General features: G+C 38.7%; 1 long non-coding RNA gene across 1 annotated transcript; it reads left to right on the top strand.

Annotated features, from left to right (window-relative positions):
* Positions 1-2,988: 2,988 nt before the first annotated feature.
* Positions 2,989-19,807, top strand: LOC119036179 (uncharacterized). The gene is made up of 4 exons (XR_008391444.1): positions 2,989-3,213; positions 14,512-14,623; positions 19,143-19,222; positions 19,324-19,807. It is a non-coding gene; the product is annotated as an uncharacterized LOC119036179 (long non-coding RNA).
* The last annotated feature ends 5,570 nt before the right edge of the window (positions 19,808-25,377 follow it).

The raw sequence follows: 25,377 nt of genomic DNA, 5'->3' as shown, positions 1-25,377 counted from the left end.
AAAGATCTCCTCCTTCCCACTAACAAAAATAGCCCTCACTATGTAAATCCCATCGCTGCCATTTTGTTGAGCCTAGAGCCAGCCAGATTAAAACAATGGCTGCAAAAAAAAACAAAAAACCCTGAGAACTCCCCTGATGCTTCTCAATGGCTGTTTGTTAACTTCAAAGCTGACCATTTAAATGCTAACACTACTAAGCAAGCAATCCAAAGCCTAAGCACCCACATGAATCATTAGCATTTAATTGTCTAACATTTTCTGGTGTTAGTTTACAATGCAGGGTAAATTTTTCCTACAGATATATGTGTGTATGTACACATATTTTAAAAAACACTGTAGGACACAAGTTTATGTTCTAATAAATGCTTCTTGTATTATTTATGAATCTGCAAAACTCGAGGTTAAGGTTACCATTTTCTGCAAAGGCAGAGGTGCCTACAAAACCTGTTGTTAAGAAGAAAGAGCTCCCGTGCCCATGAGTCTGTTGGCAGGAGGGAGAGGGGTACAAGAGGCTTAAATGATAGTGGAAAAATACAATAAAAAAATTTTTTAAACTTTATAAAAGAGCCCCCCTCCCTCATTCGGATGTTAGCTAAAGGCATCCATGAAATTCTGTTGAATTTGTCACCAATACTTACTGACTGCGATTGTGATGTCATGTAACGGGGAGCATTGAGCTCTGGTTGCACACATTTCTGGCAATGAAAGAGTGGAGCTTAAGTTCCCCCCTCTCTTTGAAACTAAAGGGAAAAAAGAGAAATTCCTGGAGCTTTTTCAACATAATACAAAGGTCAGTGACAATAGCCCACCTATAGATGCTGATGTGTGACATTTAAACTGAATACAAGGAGAGCATGATAAGCATTAACAAGAACTAGTTGCTTTCAAGATAATACTGTTTACCAAATCATGTCTCTTTGGAAAAGATTAAGGTACCATTTCATTTTATTTCTCAAACACTTCCTGAAAACTACACATTCTTTGAGAATGTGAATAAAGGATAGAATGTCTATTACTGATACTTAATCTGCCAATTCATAAATAATATTTTTTAATTGGCCTGGGCTGTGCAAACTGCACCTGGGGAAATATTCTTTAGTTGGTATTTTCAGTTGTTATGTTGTGGCTTTCATGTAACAGGAGTTATATGTCCTTGTTGCCAAAACTACTGGTTGAAAAAAACCTAAGTTATTTAGAAAATTGTTCTATTTCTGTACATTTATAGGACACAGTCAGCTGGGCTGACTTGATTTCTCTTTATGAATTACGAATTATTTAACTGAAGTTATGAAATTAAGCCCTGTTTCAGCCTTTTTCTGTCAGAGATGAATCTACATCTGGATGAGAGGTTAATGATGGCCTGGAAAACAGAAAGGACTCTCAATAGAAGACCCGCCCCCATTGGTCAGCACCACAATGAATCCGTAAGCTCAGAAGGAAGACAAGCAGGTGTCAGAAAAGAGGGCCTGCCACCAGAGTGTGAATGTGGTAAGGACATCTCAGCACCTAGTTCCAAAACTAGAAGAGAGTTTTCTGGGGGGGGGGGAATGGGACTAATCATTTACCTGGTACATTTGTATGGAAAGTACTATTGAGAGTAGTTTTTCTTAGTGATTGGATACCTTGAGCTGTTGAAATGCTGAGAAATTATTGCCTCCAAAAGAGATAAAAATATGCAAGAAGAAACAACATCATGGTAAATTATTAAAATAAAGTACATTTACAAAGTCATAGTAATTTGAAGAATATTGATTTAATACTGGGATGAAATTGCATTTAGAAGATGAGGCAGCAAGAACTGGAGACGGTAGTATAAGAACACTAAATTCTCATTCTAATGAGAGAGAAGAATGTCTAAGGTTGGTAAATTAAGCACTTGAACTCTATGCATAAAAGTTAGCTAAAATATAGCTAAGTGGTGATAGCGTAGCCAGGGAACTACTATTATCATAAAATTTTTGTATGAATTACTCTTTTTATTGAACTAGGTGCATCTATTTAAGAAAAAGTAAAAATCAATATAAAACTAAGAAATGCTAGAAAATGAACCAATAAATCAAAAGAACATAATAGATATACACACTTAAAATATGTAGCTTAATAATCAGTTTATATATTTATAGACATCTAGTTGTATGCAGATTGTCTTAAGAATTATTCTGTAGCTTTATGTATGTGAAGGTACGCTAACATTTATTATGGTTATATGTGCTAACACTGTACTAATAATTCACATTATTGTATACATGGGCCAGGCATGCTATTAAGTATCTTACATGTATTTTCTTATTTAATTTTTACAAGAACTCTTTAAGGCAGATCTTATTGCTACCTTGTTTTAAAGACTGATGATCTGAGGCTAAGAGAGAGTATATGTCTTACCCAAAGGTACATAGCTACTATGGACAGTGGCTCTCAAACTTTGAGGAGCATCTGAATGACCTGAAAGACTTTTTAAAACACACATGGCTGAGTCTCGCTCTCAGGTTTTCTGATCCACTAATCTGGGGTGAGGACTGACCAAATCAGAAGATGGTGTGGAGGCTACTGGTCCAGGGCCCAGATCTGAGCAGGGATGAAAGAGTGGAAGCAGGAGGTGATGGGATCCTGCCTGTGACTCCATAACTTACAACGCGCTGCATGCAGTTGAGAATGTTGGCTGAGTTGAGACGTGAGCTTAGGAAAGAATTTACCCTCAGAGACCTTTATCATGAAATGAGCAGAGACATCTTAAGAGGAAGGTCTTAAGCAGGAAGGTCTCAAGCCACATGTCGCTTGTTGCATAAAAACTCCGAACGCCAGTAAAAATGGTTTGACCCCATCCATCCACAGGGGTTAGGTATTTTAGCAGATATTGCCAAAGGGGCAAATCCTTATTGACTTGAGCCAGTCATGATCATATCAGACAAGTTACCAATGACTTGTTTGGAAAGAGGCATGTGACACAATTCTAGCCAAAAAAATCTGAAGGGAGTTCTGCTGGGGGACTTCTGGGAGAAGTCGTCAGGCTCTTAAAAAAGACACATGTGGGAAGAAATGTGTCATGTCTAGATCTGATGTCTACAGTCGTGGCAACAAGTTTGTGCCCAGGACAGAGCTCATCTGAGGATGAGGCCGAAGTCTGAAACAGCTGGGAAGAAAGATGAATTCTTGGTGAGATTGTGGAGCTGCTGAATTAAGCAAACGTGAAACTGTCTACATCTGGATTTCTCGGTAGGTGAGAAAATAAAATCTCTCATTTTTTAAGACAGCCAATTTTAGGTGCTTCCATCTATGGGCATTTACACGGATAGAAATACATACAGATTTGTCTAAAAGTACTGGAATCTTAGTGGAAGCCAGACTGAGAAGCGACTGGGGGAAATCACGAGGGAGGATGAAATTTATAGCAAGGTAGACCAGACTGAGCAGCAAGCCCTGGTTGCGGGTAGAACAGATTTTCTGGGTAGAGTGTGAACTGAGGTGTAATGTTCTCCTTTCCTGGTCATCGCCAGCACTGATATAGCTCCACTGAAGTAACTGTGAGCTCCGAAAAAGAGGGACACATAATAATGTAATGTAATTCAGTATAATGCAATAGGATAATAATGCATAATATAATGCAGTAGTGTAATGGAACATTTTAATATTCTAATGTGTGCTGTGAAATAGCATAGGACATTCAAATATGTAGAGTTAACTCATGTAGAGAGTTAACTATTATGTGGACAATTTGTCATGGCTAGCATATTGTGTTAATTACTTGTTACTGTGTAACAAACTGCCCCTGAATTGAATGGCTTAAAATAACAACCAGTTATGACTCATGACTCTGTAGGCCGGCAATCTAGGCTGGCCCCAGCTAGGTTCTGGGCTACCCCATGCATTTGTGGGAAGCTGCAGGCCAAGTTGGCAGCCCCGTTTCTGGGAGTTGGCTGGCTGGCACCTGGATTGACAGGGATAACAAGTCTATGCCTCCTTTCAGCCTCTAGTAGGCTAGCTGGGCTTTTCCTCATGGTGACTGGGGAGGTCTGAGAGGCCAAAGTAGGTAAGGCACCTGCTACCTCTGCTTTGCCAAAGCAAATAGCAAGGCCAGCTTGGAGTCACCTCTTAATGAAAATGTCACGAAGGAAGGAAGGGAAGTGTGGATAGATGGCAGCATTTTCACAGGCAATCCACCACACCTATGCAGTGGCAGACTGAGTAGAGCGCTATCTGAACAGCTAGGCAATGAGGAGAGTTGCTGCAGAGGTGTGGGCAACAGCTCTGATTGTATGGGAAGCAGAATAAACACTTGGCCATGGACCACGGTCAGCTTTGACCTTCTGAAGGGGCAGTGGTAGCTGAAAGGTTGGGGCAGCCTTTGGGCAAAGACAGGCTGTGCCTGCTAGCAGATCATTCCAAGGAAAGGGTGGATAGCTAAGGCTGAGGAGAAGTAGATCACGAGTGAAATCTTTCTGAGTTCCAGAGAAAAACTCTTGGCGATTTCCAGATAGAATAGAAGGAGATGGCCGGGAGAGGAGTGATGCTATTGAGTTAGCACCTGCCTGGGTTAGGTTAGTGTGGAGCCACGCAATGTTGATATCAGCATGTCACGTTTGTACCCGCCACTTGTCTTATGGAGACATAGTGATTAAAAGTATGGACCCACTTAATGCTGCTTGTAGGTTCTGCAATTTTAGGTATAATGAAACCAATGTTCCCATAGGCTCATTGATATAAGCAGAGTTATGTTCCTATGGCATCTCCTCAATGTTACAAAGGGAAAATGTTGAAAGAAACGGCCTTGTTCAAGGACCTGCTATACTCCTAGAAAGCGTGCATCAGGGCTGTAATCCTGACTTCCCCACTCCTTCCAGTGAGTTGACTGGCCTCATGCAGCCCAGGACCTGCCTGGATGCCCCTGCTCACCCACCCAGATCCAGGAGTTACCCTTTTCAGGAGTCTCTGCTCCTCTGCAAGCCTGACATTCCCATTGAAACAGCAGTTCTCCAAACTGAAACTCTCTCCCAACTGTGTAGTTTTCTTAGATTCTCTAGGCTAAAGATTCTGAAATTCATACTTGAAGTACAGAGTTGGCATTTGGAAATTCCAGTGATTTCTATTCTCTTCCAAGCATGCATACATTCATGGACCTTGAGCCAAAGAAGTTAGATTCTCCTTTAATGTGTACTGCCTTGGACTATATTTCTGCATGATTAGGATGCTGCTATTATTTGGTCTCCATTCTGACTTTCTGTGTGTGCTGCAGTTCTGGGAAGCATAGAATTCATCTGATTCTGGGACCACTGAGGAGACATTCCCAGCTGATAGGCCTTGACCTTCTCCTTTGCTATGCAAAATCACTGGCTTTTTATATTATTTGGGCAAGCATTATTTTGCTTCCTTCCCTTATTTATCTTCCATCCCCAGCCTTTTAAAATATCTACTGCCCAGTTGGGGGTAACATTTACAATTTAGTTGCTAATTCACATATGTAATAAAATAATTACATGCTAAACCTTATAGTGTTGATGAAAAATACATAAGGAGGATATCACTAAGGGTTGTCTTTATTGCAGAAGACTGATACATAAACAGTGTACAGAAAAATTGGGTATGGAGAAGGAAGGGAGGAAGAACATCATAGACAAATTCCCATTTTAAAGATGGAGGAGAATAAGGTACTTTAAATATACAAAATGTGTACTTGTATAGAATAGAGAATATAAATTCAAACCACAGACCTTTTATTCTATTTCTAGAGGAAACTTTAATTGTAACACATAAAAACAGCTAACTGCCAGATTAATACATGTGAAAACTTATTATTAATAGCATATAAATTTCATTCAACATAGTGTTGAAAGATTTTGTGTCCGAGAGTTTTTTAAATAGTAAATGATTTGTTAAGCATTCAGTAAATATTCTCTACTGTTGTTAAAAATGTTGATTCAGGATGTCATATATTTGATAGGATAAGTTTTGAGGGGGATGATTTTTAAGGAGAATCTTGAATCAGCAAAGAACTGATTCTTTCTATTCACATTTTGAATCCAATCAAATCCTCTTTCAGTTCTTAGAAGAGAATTTATGAGTGTGGCTTGTTACATGTGAAAGTTATACATTGGGAACATATTTGTGTTAGAATACATCTTTACATAGACTACACATGTATAGATAGTTGATATACAGATAGATGTAAGTTTATCTCTGCAGATCCTTGGGTAGGTGGCAGAAGACGGTAACCTCAGCATGTTAAACCTCCCTTGCAGGCCAAAGAAAAATCGCCCGTGTTACTCAGTAGGGCCCACAAAGCAAGGTAGGCTGCTCAGAATATGAGAAAGAGGAGCGGGTTGGCCCTAAAGACAGATAGCAAAGAAAGGGCTGCACCCTGCAAAAGGTTCAATAGCTGGGTACAAAATACCGAACTTTCAGTCCTGGTTCCTATGGGTCCAAGACATGCAGCTGTGTGGGTAAGTCTGCAGGCAACCCTCTCCACTAGAGGTGCTGAGCCAGTCCCTTCGTCTGCCGGGGACCCCAGAGCTCCTGCTCGGCCAGAGCTCCAGTCCTCATCTCCTTCCCTCTTCTCTCAGCACTGTTTTGTGCTTTTGGTAAATGGGGGTTGGGGGAAGGAAGAGCAAAGCCAGAAATCTCTGCTTTTCTCAATCTTTTCAAAAAGAGAGAGAGAGAGAGAATTGTTTGCTAGGAAGAAAATTATGGAACTTTAGTGGTTTGAAATTCAAATTAAAGTCATCGATATTCCAAATATACCTAAAAGTTATGAAAAATGTATAAGGTATAAGGTACAAGAGAATTTTCTTTGCAATAAAACTTTCTCTTGCTTTTCTCTGTTTTCATTTTTCTAAACTTATCCATATTTTAACTTAGCCTCTAATTTTTATCCCCAATGTTGAGATTACCCTTAATCATTGAAAAGCATATTTCTCACATCTTGACATAGTCATTTTCAATCTTGCTATTAATGTATTGACATTTAGTTTCTCTGAATATGTTGCTTTTAGGTATTCTAGTAATTGAAAGACTGCGAAAGATTTGTTATATATTTTATGCGAAGCATTAGTATAAGAAAAGTTATTCATTTCTAACTTTAGAAAGTTTTATTTATACCTTTCATCTTCAGTTGTGTTTGCTGCTTTTTATTTGCTTGCTCGGGCGCTTAATTATGTTAGTCTTTCTAAACACAGGTTGTGGAGAGTTAGCCATTATTTTAAGATTCTTCCATTTTCCGACTCTATGGCTCTCCTCAAAGAAATAATTCACACTGTATTGCATTTTAGGGTATTAAATTATAAATGGATTCTGAGGGTTCACACTTCCTTTTTTCTTATTATCTTTGACATGAGTCCCTGTAACTGAATAAATGTAGTTTGAGAAGGTAATAGAAATTATAGGTTCACAATCCCTTAATTGCCTACCAAAATCTGACAAGTGCTGAAAACTGACAAATTTTTCATAATTCATTTAGTAGCATCCGACCTGTTTGGAGCTCATTCAGTGGTAAAACCAAACCCGAAATGACATGAGGCTATTTATAATCTTGTTTTTCATCTCACTGAGTATAAATATTTATATGTTTCACTGAAGAAACATTAAGATATTTACTTATGGGGTATTGTTCCAGATGCTGCTGGGAGTTATCTATAATAACATAAAAATATACAGTGTATACAGTATACATCTCTGCAGTTTCTAAAATCCGATGACTTCTAAATTTTAAAACACATCTGGTCCCAAGTATGGAAGCCGAATTTTCAGAAAGGTAAAAAAATTAAATGTAACTTGTGCAAATGTAAAATGAACACTACAAAGATTTTATTTAATTCTTTGATTGATGAGGAAACCAGGAAGATGACAAAGCTGGTGGGAAGGGGAATTTGAGAAACACTCATTTGTTTAGGGAGGCAGTCTGAGAAGCTGAGATAAATTTATATGAATAAATATAAAAATGGCTCATGGATTACACAGTAAAAAACTGTTTTCTTTTTCAGTCAACGGGAATCTACAAATTATGTAATTTCAAATCAGCTGGACTCCCATGTAAACTATTCAATAACAAAATCAAATACGGGTCTCTTCTCCTAGATATTTACATATTGCTTAAACAATGTACAGTTGTTTTTAAGCTTTATTTCCAAGATTTGATAATCTTTCTCAACTTCCCCCACCCCTGCTATGACCATAAATAATTTCCAAAGTTTATTATTGATAACAACAGCCAAAAAGACTAGCCTCAGTTTCACAGAAGCAGCAAGAGGAGTACATTAACATATACAAGCCAGTTCAAGCATACAGTATTTTGCAAACTAAGATGAGAAAATGCAAGTCTATGTGGACATTTTCTAAAGGAGTCTTGGCTTGGACTTTTAACTCAGCTTGGATCTGCTCTTCTATCTTTAGTGTAAAAAACCAAGACCAAGAATCTCTCTTCCTGAAATTTCACTTATTGTCGGGGTGAAATACTGTGTCGAAGGCATTCTCAGCCCTTCCAAAGGCTCTGATTACCAAGAAATGATCGCCCTTATCATGGTGAGGCTGAAATCTTCTGGGCAATAAAACAGGTTCCAGACCCATCTTCCTTGGATGAATTGGTAGATGTTGGCTCCACACAAGTGTATTTTTTACTATTTAATGGTGAGCCTGTTATACCATATCAAATACAAATTATTCTCAAATACGACACTCTAGATATAATTGTAGTTGTACAATTAATTTATAAAATTATACTCTAGTAAGAAGGAGGGCAGACTCTCACTAGATAAATGCAAATACCATATTTTCATTAGAATTGAGCAAATAAACATGTTCATTTAAAGTAAATAGATTCCATAAAATCATTTGAATTCTGAGGAGTTAATAAGAATCAAATATCATTTACCAAATGTTTCATTTCAGTCCGCAGAAGCATGGTCTACTAATTTGAAAGTTAGAGGTAGATTTTTTTTTAAAGAACACTCTCAGATACTGATTTAAAAATAGAACACTAAAAATAATCCTAACCACATTCCAAAATAAGTAACTACAATTAAATTTCTCTCATTATTTTATTTAGTCTGATATAATTAATTTTTGTTTTAGTTTCAGGAAATTATCTGCTCTGTAGCAGAAAGTGTTTTGCAAACCCTGCTTCTGTCTTCAGAAATAATTAGTCGTCGGAGTTAACGATTTTCAACCAGTGTGCCACAAGAGTTGTTTGAAAATGCAATACTTGACTAGTTAGGGACATTGACCTCTGTTCCTTTTTATTGTCAAATAAAAAAATGACACAGCCAACACAACAACGGCCATTGGATGGGAATGAATCAAAATTATATCTATTTTTGTCATATCAGGAAAAATTAATATGTTTTTGGTATGCCACAGAATTTTAGTAATCAGTAATCCTTGTGCCATGAGATGAAAAAGGTTGAAAATCAGTGGTTAAGTGATGTCATTTTTAAGTTCCAAAGCTTGACCTCTGACTGAGCTTTGACCCCGAAATCTCTGGCGTGGGCCTTCCCACGCCTTGACGAAACTACCTTTGTTGAAGACACAAGTTCACATCTGCAGCTTACAGCAGAGTCTTCAAGCAAGCATCAGGGTAGGGCAGAAACTTCTTAGTTGAGGCTAAATGCTGTGACTGATGTGTTACAGTAACCAATAAACAAAAGTATGAGAATATAAAATTCTCTGTCACAATAAAATGCGTAAATCTTTCACAAGAATTTGACCAGTGTTTCTCCTGAGAGTAAGAATATGTAACAGACATGGAGAACATTGACAAATTTCTAGGGCCTTTCAATTGATTTTGCAAGACAACAGTTTCTAAGTCTTACCAGGCTCTACTATCACTTGGAGAGATTATTTAAAAGTCAGATTGCTGGGCCTCACTTTCGAATTTCTCCTTCAGTAAATGTGAGGTTGGACTATAGAATCTGCATTTCTAACAAGGCCCCAGGTAATGCTGATGCGGCTGATCTGGAAACCACACTCTGACAAACACTGTTATGAAGGGTATAACCTCTGAGATGATTTTATTAGTAATATTTAACCTACACGCATTTATTCTGTGATTGGACAACTTACACTAGTGTTGAGCTAATTAAGATATACGAAGTATATCCCAAACACCCTTATCATTTATAATGTGAAAAGACATATTTGTGATTATCCAGAGGCTAAATGGGAAATTTCAAAGTTAGTTGTAGATTAAAAAATACATATATGTATGTATTTCAAAATATTTTAAATGTAGCTTCTGATCTTCAGAAGGCAAAATCAAGAGTTATTAAAAGGGGTTTTTCACCTGATTAATATAGGATCCAGGGATTCCTGGGATAAAATACTTGGCTATCTACTGAGTCAAGGTAACAATATAGTGCTTTGAATGAACATAGTAGAAGATACTATGGCAGCAGGGGAATGTGGTGGGCATGCAGGTGAGCGGCCCGGGTTCCTGTGCATAGATGGGCTTGTTGCCCAGCTCTCTGCATGCAGCCTCAAGCTCTCAACTCACTCAGGATTTTGCCGCAGAGAGCTGCCTTGTCTAAACACACTCTTTTCCCAGGGGGCCTGTATACAATGATCCTGGGTGTAAAGGCCAGGCCATTTTTTACCCGACTCTAGATACTCTGATGAGCCCTGTATGTCCCAGATCTCCCTATGGGGTTGATCAAAGTGTGGTGGGACCAGCAACGCTGTTTGACTTCTGCCATTGTTTTGCTCTGCTTCCTCCCTGCTCCTCTCACACATGTTGGTCCCTGCAGGTCCAAATGATTCAACATCTGCCCATGCAGAACCTAACCTCTGACCTTAGAGTTTCACTAGTGAGTAAACTTTGCCCTTTTTTGAACATAATAATTAAGGACATGATAAAATGACACAAAACACTGAAAACATTCCTGGTTTATCAAAAAGCTTCTGGAATCCTGTTTGGACAGATTATACAGGGGTAAAGAGCAGCACTTATTAGCCATTATTAAATGAAATATGTCAAGATTAGTTGTCATTTTAATAGAGAAAAGGTCAAGTTCTAGCTTGTGTTAATACAATATTTGGCAGTAAAGTGTTCTCAAGCTCTTTTAAACATTAACCTATGAATAAGCTCATCAAAACTAGGTAAACTTTGCCAATTTCAATATATTCCATTGCTCTTTTACACACTCACATATAACAAACCCAGGTAAATAAACATCTGCCACTTGTTATCCAAACTCCAATTCCGTTCTCCATTATGCTCTTCCATATTCTGAAGAAGCCAATACTCTCCTTTAGAACAATACTATAGTCAAGCAGTGCATAAAGTCACCCTGGTCAACGAGGGACCGAATCTCTGGTGTTGGGGACAGGATTCCGAGGGAGCTGGAAATTCCTACTGTGTAGTAACCTCACAGCCTATGTCATGGTGCAATGCACTGTTCACATGTTAGTGGTGACACTGGCGTAAACAAACCTACTGAACTGCCAGTCATACAAAAGTGTAGCACATACAATTATGTTCAGTACAGAATACTTGATAATGATATCCAACAGCTATCTTATTGGTTTATGTATGTACCACACTCTACCTCTATAGTTATTTCAGAGTGCACTCTTCCTACTTACAAAAAAACTTTGCTCTAAAACAGTATGCCATGGTATGCTGGCAGCAGCCTCATACATCTCGTTTACTGCTTCCCTTAATTGCATCATTTTCTCTTACGCTTGATTTAATCTCATGTTGTTTTGTTCAATAACATGCTTTGCAGGCTTGTAGCCAAGGAGCAATAGGCTATATCCTACAGTTTAGGTGTGTGTAGGCTATACCATTTAGGCTTGTGTAAGTGCACTGTGTGGTATTCACACAATGATCAAATTGCCTAATAATGCATCACACAACATAGTCCTGTCATTAAGGAGTGTCTGACTGTAGCCTTATTTTCCTGCAAAAACAAAATCATATCCTATTATGTTGCACACATAGTTATATTTCTCTGCTGCTCGTGCTCCTGGTATAATCCCAATTATCCATAATAAATACAACTTTTACTGAATTAATTTCTATTTTGCTGAAAGGTAGGTCATTAAGAATTATCTGTCACACAAGCGGTTTAGAAAACAAACTGGTCAAACTCAGTTCCTATAGCCACACACCAGTTTTATACAACCTCAAAGTGGCAAGAACGAAGTACATTTAATAACACGATCCAAATTATGGTATATTAAAGAAGTTCAGACACATATATTAAACCTGTGTGTGGGTTTCAGTATTCTGTTTGACTTAGAAATTTTCCAGGTATCTGAAAATTATCTAATATTAACTGTATCTAAAATTAGTCCAAGATTTTTGGTTAACTAAGGATCTAGGATATTATGTTTAAGCTGAAACTATGCAGAACATAATTAGTGTTTACATCAAATATCTTATCAGAATTATAATTTATTTCAGTTGAACATAATTTTACATTTTTTATAATGCTAAAAATAATGTAGGAGTAGTGTTAGCTTATTTGATCAATAAGCCAGGATAAGAAGCTTTGGAAGTTCATGAAAACAAAATCAAATATTTAAAAAATAAAATGTATTCTTATATATACTGAACTCAGGTATGATCTCAGGAAAGGTATATTGCTGCTTTTTTAACCAAAACTATCAAACTGGTCTCGCTTATCTAACGGTTCATGTGAATTTGGATTCTTACAGAAACATGCTTCTGGGCAGTAGTTTCTTTGTTTTTTTCTTAAAAAGATATTATATCTAAGATTTAGCTTATTTTCTGGGGAAATTTTAGGGATGTTCACTTATGTAGCATTTATTGATCTCTACATAAAACAGAGTCCTTATGTTCTGACATTTTTGGCCTGTAATTTATTAATACCCTTTAAAGATAAAACAGTACTTCAAACTTACACAGTGAGAGGTCAAGGCTTTTCTCAATTATAGGCACACAGATACCTACTTCTACTATCTGAGCTACAGGTCAAAGTAAAAAGAGAAACACAACACATCGGTTTCTAAACCTAAAAGCTGTTTTGCTTCTTAATGGGTAGAAAATATTTTCTTACTTGATGTGAGCACATAAAAAGACAGAAAAAAAGGCCTTTTGTCTCTCCCGGAGACAGAGCAGATGTCCATCATTGTGATAGAGACAACCACGCTGCGGAAGCATAAATCCTGATCACCTTTGCTACCACTAATGACAAATAATGTATTGACAGTGCACAAGCTACAGGCCAAACCAAATGTGACCATGATCTGGAAACAAAACAAAGACAGGCAGAAAATGGAGAGAAATAGAGAGTCAACAAGACTCTCCTGCTGCTTGAGATTCACTCTAGCGGCCAAGAAAATGTGTGCTTGGGCTTAAACAGTGCAAGAAATTGTACTTCTTGACCAACGTGGTTTAATTGGCTTTGGCAGGTAGGTGCATTTGAGCCTCTCAATAGAAAGAATTTCCATAACTGCCAAAGCACGATTCTCCAAATATTCAAAAGCATGACTCTCAAACAAAGCTACTTAAAATGATTACGTGGCAATGCTCTTCTTTAACCCATTAATGAAGGAACCAGTAAGATGGTAAGATGAGCTCATAAGAGAATTTAAATCAGATCAGAGAATAATGGAATCAATTTTCTCATAGCTGCAAACGTGGTTACTGCCTTACGAGGCTACGTACAGCAGTAACCCTCCAAACTTTGGGGATTATCTTTCCTGTAGATAGAAATTTGTAAGTTTACATGTAACTTCACAATATCTAATTAAATATCAAATAAGTAGATACTCTCCCTCATATAATTAAATACTCCTTGAGCAAGTCTGTTAAACAATAGGTTTGAAATAATGTAGTGTCATCTTCATATCTTATTTCTAAATGTTGGTAACTGTAATTAATGAAAAGTTTTATACAAGAGACTAAGGATCAGAATTTACTTTGGCAATTTTAGCTATATTATTATCCAGTCAATTTACATAATATTTATTGGTTGGTGAGTCAGTCTGTGACAGTTTACTTTTTCCCCACCCTGCAACCTTGCTCATCAAGATGACATGAGCTTGAATTGCTTGTTAGCACCAGTTGATCCATTCAGTACTTAAAACATTCTTGGTTTTGATGCAGTGTCTCTTGAACGCCTGTCCATGGAACAACTGCTTTGGAATCACCTGGAACACCTGTTAAAAGTGCAAATTCCTGGCAAGACCTCAGGCCTACTGAATCACAATCACTAGGAATGTGGCCTGGGAATATGATTCTAAAATTTTTCTAATTCTTATATACACTAAAGTTTATAATCACTTGCTTGGGAAAGTAAACAATACCTGCCTAAAATAAGTGAGTACCTAGGAAGGCTTAGGAAAACAGACCCCAGTCATTTTGTGCCTCTAGGGATTAAGTCACTATTCAATCAAAAAGTGTTATTGTTGGCAGAGTATTCCAGGGTTAAAATCATATATGTACTTAAGGGGCCTTGTATTTTACTACAGTAATTGTGTTACTGAACACTATCTATGTAAGTTTAAATGTGATATTGAAAACTCTTGCTGGCTTACACTCTTTTATTTAACTTTCCTGTACAGTTGACAGTGACCTTGGCTGCTGAACAAAACCTTGGCTTCAAAAGAAAGGGCATCACTTTGTCAAAAATGTGTGTGTTATGGAAGAGGTTGAGAAACACTCTCTTTAAGGAAGGTACTGGGAATTTTCTCCTTGCACTTTACCTCCTTTGCTGCCTGCCTATATAAAATATGAACCATCATGTTTTGAGTTTTAATAGAAAATTTCTAGAAAATGTAAGAAAACCAAATGCCTGATATTTTAAAGTTAACTGGAGCTAGGCATTTATTTCTTTAAAAGTAGAGCCTTTTATTAAATGGTCTATAGCAGAAGCAGGCATTTGCTAAATTATTTATTAATAGTTAAATATAGCCCTGACTGGCATAATTCAGTTGGTTGAGCATTGTCCCAAAGCTAAAGGTTGTGGTTCAATTCCCCATCAGGGGACATGCCTTGGTTGCAGGCCAGGTCCCTGGTCAGGTTATATGCAAGAGGCAACTGATTGATATTTCTCTCACATGTTAATGTTTCTCTCCCTCTCTTCCCCTCTCCATTTCCCTCTCTCTAAAAATATAGAAATAAAATATTTTTAAAATAGTTAAATATAAAAGTTTAAGAAAGGAACTGCTACAACTTTTACCTGTTGGCCTGTTGGGGTGTGTGTGTGTGTGTGTATATATATATATATATATATATATATATATATATATATAGAGAGAGAGAGAGAGAGAGAGAGAGAGAGAGAGAGAGAGAGATGCAGAAAGGGTGGAGCGGATAAAAAGAGAAGGTTGAATAAATAGAATTATGATGAGAAAAAAATCATAGAAGCCAATCTTATTCCTTACCCCAAGTCATCTTGTTAGCAGAAAAACAGCACCAGAATGTTACTGGCAACCTCAGTACTTGAATTCTGGCTGAGGAAGAGCTCAGAGCCAAGGATACAATACAAGTGAAAATTTATCTAGAAAGTTACAGGGGTAGAAGTGAGCCATGGAAGAAGTGAGCCAGCTGGGTTGCATGGGCTCAGTACAAGTTACAGAGGCAAAAGAAGGGCCCTTGGAGCGTAACAAAAAGAAAGGCAGGGAGAAGGCACCTGGGAAAAGAAAAAGGGGAAATGTGTAGGCATGCTCCAAAGAGACAGAGAGAACAAGAGAGAGAGCACCTGAGCTGGGAAATAAGGGGGTGGGGGAACGCATGGGTGTGCTTGAGCAAAAGAGCCAGAGAGCGAGAAAGTGAGAGCAAGAGCCAGCACCAGTATGTGCTTGAGCACACTCGGTCTTCCGTCCTGAGGGTTTTTACACTCTCTAAAGGAGGGGATCTTTAAGGAGGTCCCAGGGGAGGGTCTCAGTGGAATATTCATCAGTTTTCCAGGAGAGTCTGTTTAAGTAGTGGTCTTTATTGATTGGTTGACACTAGGGTATGGGGTTGTTAGTCATCGCATCTGGTCTTGATGTCAGCCATGGCATTGCCCCACCATGGACTTGCTGAACCATGGCCTTGCTGCTTTTCTGGGCCTGGAGCTGAAACACAACTGAGGCTTAGATGTTATCCCTAGTTTGATCAAACCTTTTTTTCCGGGGCAGGTCAGAACCTCATTGTCTTGAGGGGTTAATGCCTCAGGGAGTGGTCATGCAAGGGTTTGTATGGGGCTATTTTCCAGCCTCCTTGTTCTTCCTACAAAGGGGTCTACCACGTGACTAGGGTTTTGAAAGATCAAGTGGTCTAAGCTGCAGACCAATGATATTATAGGGGAGAAAAGGTCACCCTGCGATGAGGCCCCACCCCACAACTGTGTGTTGCTAGGCACTCAACCTCCCCCTCTGTTGAACCTTCTTACCTGGGACTTTATTCCTACTCTGCTCATGCCTGTCTAATTGCCTACTATAATTTTGAAAATGATTTGTCACTGGCCCAAATCTTTAGGCAATAGTATCGAGACAATTGCAAATAGTATTTTGAATTATATTTGTATTACTTTATTGAAAAAAATTATTGTCTTTGAAACAGATTTCAACTTCCTTCCCTTTACTTGAAAAATCCCTTTACCAATAGACACTGAAAAAAAAACAGACTAAGTAATGTGTCTTCAGCAGGAACTGAAGTTTTGGAGCAATAAAAAATACAAGAGATCTCCAGTCTCTCCATTGAACTATCAAAGTCATCCTGAACTAAGAGGAGGTGAATTATATTGGCTTGTGTGGGTTTTTCCTGCTGGAGCTGATCAGTAGACTGACGGTAGCAGGAATCCTCCAGGCACAGCAGTTTCCCTGAGTCACTTACTAGCTGTGCATCTGTGCGTTGTCATGTGGGCTCTCCAAATCCCACACCCTTGACAGCAGAGCTCGCTTTCACAGTTCTAGCAGCTTCTTCAGAAAGCAAGGCCCTAATCATATGCAGATACTTAAAGTAAGATTTAAAAAAAAACAGAAAAGGTGTTATTGTCAGAGCTACCTTAGACCTGGGTAAGAAAAGTACATTTTTAGAAGCTCGTAATTTCGAGCAGTGATTTTCAACCTTTTTCATCTCATGGCACAGAAACTAATTACTAAAATACCATGGCACACCAAAACTATATGCTTTGCCAATCTGATTGAAAAATACAATAGGTATAGTATAGGTGCGTTAAGTATACTTTTATTCCATTCACACCAGACAATTGTTGTGTGGTTGTTGTGTTTTTATTTGACAATTTAAGGGAAAAGAGATCAGTGCCCCTGACTAAATAGTCAGGTACTGCATGTCTTACAAATTCTTGTGGCACACGGGTTGAAGAACATCTCTCTCAAGGGCGTGCTCAGGCCCTCCCAAGTGCGCTCCTCTGCACAGAGGATGATTCTGTGGGCAATGGGATGGGTCTAAGTCCCACCCCTTCTCCCCGTTCTAGACAGAGACAGAGTTTTTCTCTCCATCTTAGGGTAAGATGTAAGACACCCCTCCCACCTTTTTAACTTCCTATTTCTTGCTGACCAATACTTCTCTACCACATGAAGTCTCAGTCTTGGATATTACAGCAATGTCAGACACGCCCACTGCTTGCTTTCACCATCTGTACTTGGTGCACATTGTAGCAGTTCAAGGACCAGAAAAGGTTCAACAACTGTACTTTGAATAATGTGTTCTAGACTATGCTTGAGTCCTCATAATCCTCTACCCAAAGGGACTTGAGCTTACTTTCAGGATCAGTGTAGACCTTTTCCCTACATTTATATTCTGGAGGCAGACCACAGCACCAGTAGCCAAGGGACAGCTGTGTGGGGGTTGTGGGTGGAGCTTAGACAGATGGGATCGGGAGAACACATATGTGCATGCCAGGCCCCCTGTGGTGTAGACAGAGCCAGGGCTTAGAAGAGTGTGAGTGGAGGGAGGTGGGGAAGAGGCGGGGTGCTATGGGCTGAGGGACTCTAAATTTGAAATCTGGCCTTCCAGTCATTACAAAGTATACTTATCAAGGCATGAGTATAGAACATATTTTATTTAACAGTTTGTTAGAGTGATTTACCGCTTTTAATATTTAGATATATGGCGTGTAAACTTTCATTTGCATGCTTGTCCAGGGCCCTGCAAACATGAAAGATAGGTCTGGTTAAGGTCCAGAAGCCTACCTGCCAGATAACAAAGGCCCTTTTTAAAAACTCAGACACTATTAATAAATGTCCTGATTTAAAGTCCTTGGAGGAGTTCCACTTTTCTCTAGAGCTTCTATATTTTTGAGACTATGGGTGTGGCGATTGATAAATGTGAATTAGAATCTGAGCTCATCTACTGGCATTTCATACATTGTAATGTATGGAAAATTTAGGCAAGTTACTTAATCTCCCTTATTCTTATATTCATCTGTGAAATGGGTGTGATAATTTACTTAGAGTCAGTTGTGTTGAGATTAAAGAAGTAATGCTTTTAAACTGTCTGGTACATGGTGAACAAATGGTAGCTGCTGTTTTCGTGAAGAGCCTTTACTCTGAAAGCCACCTGGCAGCTCTGGCTACTCTCAGGAGAGGCTAGGGACACATGTGACAACAAGTGGCATTTAGACCAGTAGCCCTACTCAACAAGACTAAAAATCTAGCACTATGTTGAATATGGCCACCACTCACAAGAAATGATAGTCTTCCTTCAACTGAAGAAGGTACTAATTCTGGAAAATGGTAATTTTTAATTTTTTGAATTTGAGGGTCTTTTCTGACTTTTACTTGGTGAAGATGCTCCTGATGAGAAGCCATTGCTTCTTTTGGTCTTGGCCTTCTCTGACTAGCTTTTAATTTGGGATTAAAGTTTAACAAACCTTCCATTGTATGTGTTTATGTTATCCCAGAATGTTATATCAGGCATTATAAATAATTCCTAGGCAATACTGAGAGTGGCTGTGAGCCATTTTTAAAATTGGCTTAGAATTATTTACAACACCCTCCTCACACTTTGCCTGTTGTATGTTCACTATGCATTTTTCTTAAAATCCACTAAAGCAATAAGGATACTACTGTTACCCAGGGTTTTTTTCCTAAGCCAAGTCAAGGATGATAGAAACATTTTTTCCTCTCCAAACCCTAAAGGAACTTGATGTTTCTTGAACTTCACCATGGTCTAATTTGCATCTAGTCGTGGCTCATGTCGTTTCTTCCAGCGGAGCCCCTTTCTTTCCTCTTGGTCCCTTCAGGTTCACCCTCTCCTGTCTATTTGCTGTTGTTCCTGGGAGCCTTTCCTGATCTTGAAGTTTGGGTGTAAGTGCCTCCTCCCGTAAGTACATTGTGCTTATCTCTACTATGTTTACCAGTGTGTCTTAACCCTTGGACTAAGAACTTAACAAGGCCAGACACTGTTTTCTCTGTTGTGTGCAGGAATGATCATCAAACAATTTAACAAGTGATGGTCACTATTAACAAGCCTGGCAAGCTGATGGAACAGGGCCCCCTGCTGGGTCAGGGGGAAGGAGAACTGTGAACCACTTTTCAGTGGACCAAAAGGTTGGTAGACGCCTTCAATGGAACGTTATGCCTGGTGCACAGCAAACTTTCTAGGCTGTCTGACTCAGTGGGGTTTGGGCCTTTCGTTGTCTTTCAGTTACCCTACAACTCTGTAGAGAAAGAAGTTAACTTGCAGAAGACTGGTAGTAATGCAAATAATTCTTGTCCATAGACTTGCCAAAAATATTATCTGGTGAATATTCAGTTGACTTCTCTCCCCCAAGGTTGTACCTACTGGGCAAATTAATTGTAACATATCTGATGGGCTTATATATTTGTCTGGTCTTTGAATTCTCCCCTAAACTGGTTGAACACTTTTTCTGTTTCCCTTATTAGTTAATACATGAGTTGAATAAAATCTTTGGAAGGTGTTTAAATCTGTGTGAGAATCATTTTTCCTTTTCTCTTCTTAATAATTTTTCTTAAATAGTTGTTGTAGGTCTTCCACTGAGATTATTTAAGGGAAAAAAAACCCTAACAAATAGCACAGCTTCCTCTCTCATGAAAGAACTGAGGTTCATTTTAGTTGTGTTCACTTCTTTAGTTGTGTTTAGTCATGTTAACTACTTTTAAATGCTTTATTATCACTTCAATTAAATGAATAATCAAGTATTATTTCTCTCGGGCATCTATATGATGTCCTATAGTAATCAGATGCCCACATTTTCTGTGAAGATGTTCTTTCATTTTTGCCTTCAAAACAAAATTTTGAATATAGAAAACAAAACCTTTTATAGTATCTTTTACACCTGAACCTAAAATTTCCCAGAAGAGCTCTGAAAAAAATGAATGATTTATTCTTATAAAATGGTGCTAGAAATAATTAGGTCTGTTTAATGGGCTACCAAATCAGAAGGCACAGTACATTTGAATGTTACATTCCCCTAAATTACATTTGAATACATGAAATTTATTAATGTAAATCATTCAAATATTATGTTTCCATGGGAAATTCCATAAAGATTATCATGTATAACATGAACAATGATCAGAATCTTGGTGAGAGTTTGCTCTATAATATTAGGCAACAACAATAAAGTGTTAGCACACTTTTTATTTTAACGCTTATTTGCAACAAGCTTACTTCTTTCCCCCTAGCTTTGTTGAGATATAACTGACATAAAACATTATATAAGGTATATAAGGTTTAAGGTATAGAAGGTGATGATTTCATAGATGTAATAATGACAAAATTATTGCCACATAAGTTTAGCTAACACATCCATCACTTCACATAGCTAATTTTTTTGGTACTGAAAACATTTAAGGTCTACTCCTTTAGCAACTCTCAAGTATGTGATGCAGTATTTATTGTTAACTACAGTCGCCATTCTGTATATTATATCCCAGAACTTACTCATCTTAGAACTGGAAGTTTGCGCCTTTTGACCACATCTTCACCATTGCCCTACCTCCTGCCCCCAAAATGGCCATTGGACTGTTTCTATGAGTTTAGCCTATCTAAGGATTCCATGTATAGTAGGATCAGACAATATTTGCCTTTCTCTAACATTTTTCACATAGTACAGTACAGCACAGGTCCATCCATGATGTTAGAAATGGCTGGATTTCCTTTTTTATGACTGGGTATCACATTCTCTTTATCCATTCATCCATCAATAACATCTAGGTTGTTTCCATGTCTTGGCTATGGTGAATGACACCGCAATAAACATAAGTCCAGCTATCTCTTCGAGACAGTGATTTACTTCCTATGGGTATATACTCAGAAGTAGGATTATTGGATCACATGGTAGTTTTATTTTTAATTTTTAGAGAAACCTCCATACTCTTTTCCATAGTGATACTACCAGTGAAACTTTCCCATCAACTCAAGTGTTCAAGGGTTCCCTTTTCTCCCCATCCTCTCCATCACTTATCTCTTGTCTTTTTTAATAATAAGCTTCATTAATTTGACTCTAACAAGTTCTAGGCCAGTGATTCTAAATTGGACACTCATATTGGACTTACACACAGAGTTTCATAAGAACACAGATGTCTACCTACTCCTTACTCCAGAGTTCCTAAATTTCTTCATTTAATATTTTTGATATATTCTTTATGTATATAATATCTCAGGATTATGGTAACTCTCAAGATTTTTTGACTGTATGAGAATTCTATTCATGCATTTATAAATCAGATGTAACATTTAAAAATAGACTTCATCATTACACTGAGAGTTTAAAAAATGTTTTTGGAATGGTTTTATTATCTTGTTTTCTATGCCAGAGAAACCACCACACTTCATTATCAGTCACTCTGTTGTGAACTCCCATCAAATCTTTCACATTTGAAAATTATCCGTAATTTAAAAAAACCACCAATTTCACATTTGTCATCTACAGATAGTTTTTGTTTTTCTAATTCTCACCTAAGTAAGCAGAGTTCGTGTCTTCAACAAACGAGGGCTGTCTCAGCACCGTGGTGCGCCAAGCACTTCAAACTATTGACTCTTCTAAGAATAGACCCTCGGGTACTGGTGGCATTGCTTGCCAGTGGGCTGAGTCAGGATTTTCCAACCCGCTCTAGTCGAGAAACAGATGGCTCTCTGAGTCGCCAAACCCAAGATTTAGCAGAACCCAATTTAATTACATAGGACCAAATGAACTAACGAGGAAATTTTTATTATGGATATTTGTTTAGAATACTGGTGATTTTTTAATGTTCTCTCTTCTACACATGTAAGCAAACTCCTTTCTTTTTATTCTCAAGTTATCTTTAACCAATAACAATTTAGCTGGTGAGGCAATTGCAAACAAAAATGCACCATTTTCAAGTGAGAGCTGATTCTCACTAACCCCTTTCCCCTCACCTCCCCTGGAAATCAGAAACTCTTTCTAGACCCCTTACTGCTCATGGTAGTATAGTTATTTACATAAGTTTAATAGCAATCTGTTTTCCTTTGCACCAGGAGATAATTGGAAAAATAAGGTACATAACCAAAGACTTGCCTGGAATATCTTATTTGAGAATAGCTCTCCTTTAATCAAGTATGACTGTCACTTTTCAGAAAATAAAATTGGTTTATTTTACTTTGGCTTAGAGCCCTTGTATGGAGCCAATGCCTAGCAGTCCCTCCGGCCTGGGAGCTGCCTTATGGGGTCCAGTCCTTGGTGAGAAAGGCCACCTCCTGGGGGGCCCAGGACCTTGAGGAGCAGCAAGGGATTCACCCACAATTGTAGGTACTGTGGGTGAACGTTGGTGAAGTGACTTGGGCTTGGCGTCCCAGCCTTGGGAAGGCAAATACTAGAAACTTTAAAAAGTCCAAACACATTCCTAATGGAAACTTCCCCACAGAGGTTTGTTCTGTCATTGTTCAAAGTAAACTTCAGAAAGCCTGCTGCTTGCACCTGTGCCAGCGAGGAGGCCAAAGCTAATGAAACCAGCATTACAAGAATGATTTTTCTGGATCAAGGTAGAAATATTGTCCAAAAAATTGTGAAAGACTTGTAATTGGGCCAAGAGCTGGCCAGGTGTCTTCAATGTAAAGCATGCCTTGTTTAGAGTATATCTCTCAGACCTAGATATAGTTAACTCCATAAAGGTTAACTTGTACACTACTGATATCATGCAAATAATTCTTGTCTGTAGACATGCAAAAGGTTTTTGTGCCTTAGAGTTGCAATTGACTTCCCCTGCCACTGTGGCAGAAAGCAGTTTGGCATCCCTGCAGCAGACTTGTTTTAATGTTCCTGATGTATTTATATGTTTATGGAGTCTGATCTTTTGATTCCTGAGACCTTGGGGATTTGTGACAGCTTTTCCAGTTCTCCCATTAATTAATGAGTCAAGTCAGTCTCTGACATTGGTAGCACTGTATCTGTGCGAAAGTCATGATTGTAGTTTGTTTTCAAAAATCATCCTTTAACTGTGCATAAACCCTTATGCTGTGGATCACAAGCAAGCAGCCCTCACAGTCAAGGAAGGGGGTTACTGGAGAGCTTAAGGAAGTTGATACTTATCAACTGGTGAAAATAACTTCAACAGCTTAAGGCCATGTATCTGGGCTTGCTGCCTGACAGTCAGACCTGGCTACCTTCCAGCGTTTACACAGTGCATCGTACAGTAGGTACTCCAGAAGCTGTTTTTCCCCCATTAGATTCAATCTGTGCTTGCTTTTCTAGCCTTGAGAAGGAAAAAGACCTTGGATGGCTTGATATTGATGTTCGAATTTGCTGATGATTCCACAATTCCAGAAAACTCCTGGAATTAAAACAAATATAACAGAACACATTGTTATTTCTGAAGCAGAGTGAGTAAATCTGGCAGGTAAAGAAGTTTGATGAGGTTTCTTCTCGTCACTTCTCTGAGGAAAACTCACAACTCTCATTCAGTGAGCATGTACCCGTGCCTCACATTGTTACAAGAATGTTACTGGTGTTCCCTAATTTAATTGTGAATTGACCTCAGAACAACATTCCCTTATGAGATCTATTTTTCTTAGGCGAAATTAACAGAGAGCTGTTAATTTGCTCAGGTTACACAAACAGTTGCAACTTAAATAGATCACGATTCTCCTTTTAACATTAGATTCATTGTATTCAATTGGTCCTCGCACCAAAATTTTATCTTCATGTAATTCTTATAATGGCCCTATAAGAGAGGCATTATCGTCCCTGTTTTGCAGATAAAAAACCAGAGGCTACTGGTCATACATTTAAAATTTATCACAACACTATCACATTTGTTGTACAGTGTTTTCTGCTGACCGTTCTTTTCTATTTCTGTGCACACAAGCTTTGCCTGCTTTTAATCGGCATAACTGCTTGGCATGTGGTTTCAGGCACCACCACCTGGCATCACCACCTCTTAAAATTTGGTGTGCTGGGCTCAGCCCTTGGCGGACTACTCAGTCTCTGGTGGGCTCGCTTTTCTCTAAGAGATGCTGGGATGGGAGTCCTACCCTCCTCCCCGCCCTCCCACCCGACCCAGTTATCTATGGTTTTGCTTTCCATGGTTTCAGTTACCTGCAGACAATCGTGGCCTGAAAATATTAAATGGAAAATTCCAGAAAGAAACAATTCATAAATTTGAAACTGGGCACCATTCTGAGCAACATGATGTCATCTGTGGCATCCCACTCAGGCCGTGAATCATCCCTTTGTCAGGCGTAACCGTGCCCTGCATGCTCCCTGCCTGGTGGCCTCTCCGCGGCTGTCAGGGCTGTCTGCGCTGTCAGGCCAGTTGTGAGAGGAAGGGAGAGAGAGGATCCACATTCTCGTAGCTTTTATTGTCGTATATTGTTGTGATTGTTCTATTTCACTATTGGTTATCGTTGGTAATCTCTTATTGTGCTTAATTTATAAATCGAACTTTATCATCGGTGTGTATCCAGTGAAAAAAACATAGTGTATATGGTGTCTGGTACCATCTGTGGTTGCAGGTATCCACGGGGGTCTCGGCACCTACGCCGTGGATAAGGGGGGACTACAGTACATGCTGCTAGGGACGCCTGGGAAACCGCTGCTTTAGAAGGTTAGTACCCTTGGCCATGGAAGGTAAACAGAACTTATCTGACCAAATAAAGCTATCCCAAAGGAAAGCCCAGAGACAAGTGTGTTTATAGTGGTGATGCTATATTTTTTGTGTCTTGTCACTCAATATGTTAGCTTAAATGAATACTGTGCCCCCTTGTATTTAATTCCTAGCTCACTCCATCCTGTTCCCCCACCTGCGCCCAGCTCTGGCCTTCTGGCTCTGCTGCTCCAGAGCCAATCTTGGTGGTGCCTCCAGAATGACTCCAGCGGTGTGCTCTTGACTGCCTTTGGCTCAATTTCAGCTGGTTTTGGTTCACCCAGTGGCAGATCGTTCAATAACATGCGTTTCTTATGCACCAAGTCCCTCATCCATGTGGCATCAGGCATTTTCATGACTGCTTGTCACAAACATCACAGTGCCTGCAGTTGTGGTCCCTGGCTATGGGTC

This window comes from Artibeus jamaicensis, unplaced genomic scaffold (assembly GCF_021234435.1).
Source record: "Artibeus jamaicensis isolate MK-2021 breed Jamaican fruit bat unplaced genomic scaffold, CSHL_Jam_final contig_354, whole genome shotgun sequence".
In the NCBI taxonomy this organism is placed as follows: Eukaryota; Metazoa; Chordata; class Mammalia; order Chiroptera; family Phyllostomidae; genus Artibeus; species Artibeus jamaicensis.
This window is presented reverse-complemented; position numbering and strand designations above follow the sequence as displayed.